General features: G+C 61.9%; 1 non-coding gene across 1 annotated transcript; it reads left to right on the forward strand.

Moving 5' to 3' along the window:
• The first annotated feature begins 3988 nt into the window (after positions 1-3988).
• Positions 3989-4107, forward strand: LOC142009788 (5S ribosomal RNA). Its single transcript, XR_012644566.1, has one exon. It is a non-coding gene; the product is annotated as a 5S ribosomal RNA (ribosomal RNA).
• Positions 4108-5000: the final 893 nt, after the last annotated feature.

A 5000-nucleotide genomic window follows, 5' to 3' on the forward strand; every position in this document is an offset into this window, starting at 1 on the left:
GTCCCTGCCGGACTTAGAAAATTTTTCTCTGCCGCCTGGGACCGGGGTTGACCTGTTGTCCCTGCCGGACTTAGAAAATTTTTCTCTGCCGCCTGGGACCGGGGTTGACCTGTTGTCCCTGCCGGACTTAGAAAATTTTTCTCTCCCGCCTGGGACCGGGGTTGACCTGTTGTCCCTGCCGGACTTAGAAATTTTTTCTCTGCCGCCTGGGACCGGGGTTGACCTGTTGTCCCTGCCGGACTTAGAAATTTTTTCTCTGCCGCCTGGGACCGGGGTTGACCTGTTGTCCCTGCCGGACTTGGAAAATTTTTCTCTCCCGCCTGGGACCGGGGTTGACCTGTTGTCCCTGCCGGACTTAGAAATTTTTTCTCTGCCGCCTGGGACCGGGGTTGACCTGTTGTCCCTGCCGGACTTAGAAATTTTTTCTCTCCAGCCTGGGACCGGGGTTGACCTGTTGTCCCTGCCGGACTTAGAAATTTTTTCTCTCCAGCCTGGGACCGGGGTTGACCTGTTGTCCCTGCCGGACTTAGAAATTTTTTCTCTCCCGCCCGGTACCGGGGTTGACCTGTTGTCCCTGCCGGACTTAGAAAATTTTTCTCTCCCGCTCGGAACCGGGGTTGACCTGTTGTCCCTGCCGGACTTAGAAAATTTTTCTCTCCCGCCTGGGACCGGGGTTGACCTGTTGTCCCTGCCGGACTTGGAGCCCCAGGAGGGGATCGGCCACCAGGTCAACCTCCGCTGAAAGCGGCCACGGTTTACCTGGTGCCCGGGGAGCGAATCGGACACCAGGTCAACCTCAGCTGAAGCGGCCGGGGTTGACCTGCTGTCCCTGCCGGACTTAGAAATTTTTTCTCTCCAGCCTGGGACCGGGGTTGACCTGTTGTCCCTGCCGGACTTAGAAATTTTTTCTCTGCCGCCTGGGACCGGGGTTGACCTGTTGTCCCTGCCGGACTTGGAAAATTTTTCTCTCCCGCCTGGGACCGGGGTTGACCTGTTGTCCCTGCCGGACTTAGAAAATTTTTCTCTGCCGCCTGGGACCGGGGTTGACCTGTTGTCCCTGCCGGACTTAGAAATTTTTTCTCTCCAGCCTGGGACCGGGGTTGACCTGTTGTCCCTGCCGGACTTAGAAATTTTTTCTCTCCCGCCCGGGACCGGGGTTGACCTGTTGTCCCTGCCGGACTTAGAAAATTTTTCTCTCCCGCTCGGAACCGGGGTTGACCTGTTGTCCCTGCCGGACTTAGAAAATTTTTCTCTCCCGCCTGGGACCGGGGTTGACCTGTTGTCCCTGCCGGACTTAGAAAATTTTTCTCTCCCGCCCGGTACCGGGGTTGACCTGTTGTCCCTGCCGGACTTAGAAAATTTTTCTCTCCCGCCTGGGACCGGGGTTGACCTGTTGTCCCTGCCGGACTTAGAAATTTTTTCTCTGCCGCCTGGGACCGGGGTTGACCTGTTGTCCCTGCCGGACTTAGAAATTTTTTCTCTCCAGCCTGGGACCGGGGTTGACCTGTTGTCCCTGCCGGACTTAGAAATTTTTTCTCTCCCCGCCTGGGACCGGGGTTGACCTGCTGTCCCTGCCGGACTTGGAGCCCGAGGAGGGAATCGGCCACCAGGTCAACCTCCGCTGAAAGCGGCCACGGTTTACCTGGTGCCCGGGGAGCGAATCGGACACCAGGTCAACCTCTGCTAAAGCGACCGAGGTTGACCTGGTGCCCGGGGAGCGAATCTGACACCAGGTCAACCTCTGCTAAAGCGCCAGAGGTTGACCTGGTGCCCGGGGAGCGAATCGGACACCAGGTCAACCTCTGCTAAAGCGGCCGGGGTTGACCTGCTGTCCCTGCCGGACTTAGAAAATTTTTCTCTCCAGCCTGGGACCGGGGTTGACCTGTTGTCCCTGCCGGACTTAGAAAATTTTTCTCTCCCGCCTGGGACCGGGGTTGACCTGTTGTCCCTGCCGGACTTAGAAAATTTTTCTCTCCCGCCTGGGACCGGGGTTGACCTGTTGTCCCTGCCGGACTTAGAAAATTTTTCTCTCCCGCCTGGGACCGGGGTTGACCTGTTGTCCCTGCCGGACTTAGAAAATTTTTCTCTCCCGCCTGGGACCGGGGTTGACCTGTTGTCCCTGCCGGACTTAGAAATTTTTTCTCTCCCGCCTGGGACCGGGGTTGACCTGTTCTCCCTGCCGGACTTAGAAAATTTTTCTCTCCAGCCTGGGACCGGGGTTGACCTGTTGTCCCTGCCGGACTTGGAGCCCGAGGAGGGGATCGGCCACCAGGTCAACCTCCGCTGAAAGCGGCCACGGTTTACCTGGTGCCCGGGGACCGAATCGGACACCAGGTCAACCTCCGCTGAAGCGGCCGGGGTTGACCTGCTGTCCCTGCCGGACTTAGAAAATTTTTCTCTCCCGCCTGGGACCGGGGTTGACCTGTTGTCCCTGCCGGACTTAGAAAATTTTTCTCTCCAGCCTGGGACCGGGGTTGACCTGTTGTCCCTGCCGGACTTGGAGCCCGAGGAGGGGATCGGCCACCAGGTCAACCTCCGCTGAAAGCGGCCACGGTTTACCTGGTGCCCGGGGACCGAATCGGACACCAGGTCAACCTCCGCTGAAGCGGCCGGGGTTGACCTGCTGTCCCTGCCGGACTTTGAAAATTTTTCTCTCCCCGCCCGGAACCGGGGTTGACCTGTTGTCCCTGCCGGACTTGGAAATTTTTTCTCTCCCCGCCTGGGACCGGGGTTGACCTGCTGTCCCTGCCGGACTTGGAGCCCCAGGAGGGGATCGGCCACCAGGTCAACCTCCGCTGAAAGCGGCCACGGTTTACCTGGTGCCCGGGGACCGAATCGGACACCAGGTCAACCTCTGCTAAAGCGCCCGAGGTTGACCTGGTGCCCGGGGAGCGAATCGGACACCAGGTCAACCTCTGCTACGGCGGCCGGGGTTGACCTGCTGTCCCTGCCGGACTTAGAAAATTTTTCTCTCCCCGCCCGGAACCGGGGTTGACCTGTTGTCCCTGCCGGACTTGGAGCCCGAGGAGGGGATCGGCCACCAGGTCAACCTCCGCTGAAAGCGGCCACGGTTTACCTGGTGCCCGGGGAGCGAATCGGACACCAGGTCAACCTCTGCTAAAGCGGCCGGGGTTCACCTGCTGTCCCTGCCGGACTTGGAGCCCGAGGAGGGGATCGGCCACCAGGTCAACCTCCGCTGAAAGCGGCCACGGTTTACCTGGTGCCCGGGGAGCGAATCGGACACCAGGTCAACCTCTGCTAAAGCGGCCGGGGTTCACCTGCTGTCCCTGCCGGACTTGGAGCCCGAGGAGGGGATCGGCCACCAGGTCAACCTCCGCTGAAAGCGGCCACGGTTTACCTGGTGCCCGGGGAGCGAATCGGACACCAGGTCAACCTCTGCTAAAGCGGCCGGGGTTCACCTGCTGTCCCTGCCGGACTTGGAGCCCGAGGAGGGGATCGGCCACCAGGTCAACCTCCGCTGAAAGCGGCCACGGTTTACCTGGTGCCCGGGGAGCGAATCGGACACCAGGTCAACCTCTGCTAAAGCGCCCGAGGTTGACCTGGTGCCCGGGGAGCGAATCTGACACCAGGTCAACCTCCACTAAAGCGCCCGAGGTTGACCTGGTGCCCGGGGAGCGAATCGGACACCAGGTCAACCTCCGCTAAAGCGCCCGAGGTTGACCTGGTGCCCGGGGAGCGAATCGGACACCAGGTCAACCTCTGCTACGGCGGCCGGGGTTGACCTGCTGTCCCTACCGGACTTAGAACATTTTTCTCTCCCCGCCCCGGCCCGGGGGTTAACCTCGGGGCACACAGCTTCCCGGGTCTGACGTGCACGTCCTGTCACCTCCCGGGCCCGGCGTCCTCGTCCTCCCTTCCCCTTGGGCCGGCTCGGAGGAAGTTTTCCCTCGGCCCGGCCTCCGGGTTAATTGTTTGGGCCCGGCTGACTGAGGCCAGGCTGCTGACGCTAAAGCCCGGGGAGGCGGGGGCCTACGGCCATACCGGACCGAATGCCCCCGATCTCGTCCGATCTCGGAAGGTAAACCGTCCCGGGCCTGGCTAGTACCTGGATGGGTGACCGCCTGGGAATCCCAGGTGCCGTAGGCAGCTTTTGGCCCCAGCGGGGGTAGAGCGGGGCGTGTGTCTGCCGTGCGGGAGCAGGGAAGCCGTGAGGCCAAGGCGGCGCGACGGTCCTGGGGGGCGCTGAGGCCTTTCCCTCTGCCTGCCTGCGTGTCGGGGGCGGGGGGGCGGGCGAGGAAGCTTAGGCCCTCACCCGGTGCGGTGCGATGGCTTGGGTCGGGTCGGGGAGAGGGAAGAAAGCGTGTGTGGAGCGTTGGTGGGGCAGGTGTGTGTGTGGGAGTGCTGGGTGGGGCAGGCCGTTGAGGCGGTGGCGGTGGTGGTGTTTTTGGTGGGAGTGAGTTGGGGTCAGGTGGGTGTGGGGTCCCCCCCGGGGGGTGGATGGTCTGAGGGTTAAGGCTTGGAACGTGCGTCTTGGGGGACCGTGGGTGGAGGTTGTTGAGAGCGGGGAAGGCCCTGGGTATCGGTTGGGGACTATTAAGCCCGGTGGAGGGGGACCGTGGGTGGAGGTGGTTGAGAGCGGGGAAGGCCCTGGGTCTCGGTTGTGGACTATTAAGCCCGGTGGAGGGGGACCGTGGGTGGAGGTTGTTGAGAGCGGGGAAGGCCCTGGGTCTCGGTTGTGGACTATTAAGCCCGGTGGAGGGGGACCGTGGGTGGAGGTTGTTGAGAGCGGGGAAGGCCCTGGGTCTCGGTTGTGGACTATTAAGCCCGGTGGAGGGGGACCGTGGGTGGAGGTTGTTGAGAGCGGGGAAGGCCCTGGGTCTCGGTTGTGGACTATTAAGCCCGGTGGAGGGGGACCGTGGGTGGAGGTTGTTGAGAGCGGGGAAGGCCCTGGGTCTCGGTTGTGGACTATTAAGCCCGGTGGAGGGGGACCGTGGGTGGAGGTGGTTGAGAGCGGGGAAGGCCCTGGGTCTCGGTTGTGG

This window comes from Carettochelys insculpta, chromosome 2 (genome assembly GCF_033958435.1).
Source record: "Carettochelys insculpta isolate YL-2023 chromosome 2, ASM3395843v1, whole genome shotgun sequence".
Taxonomy (NCBI): Eukaryota; Metazoa; Chordata; order Testudines; family Carettochelyidae; genus Carettochelys; species Carettochelys insculpta.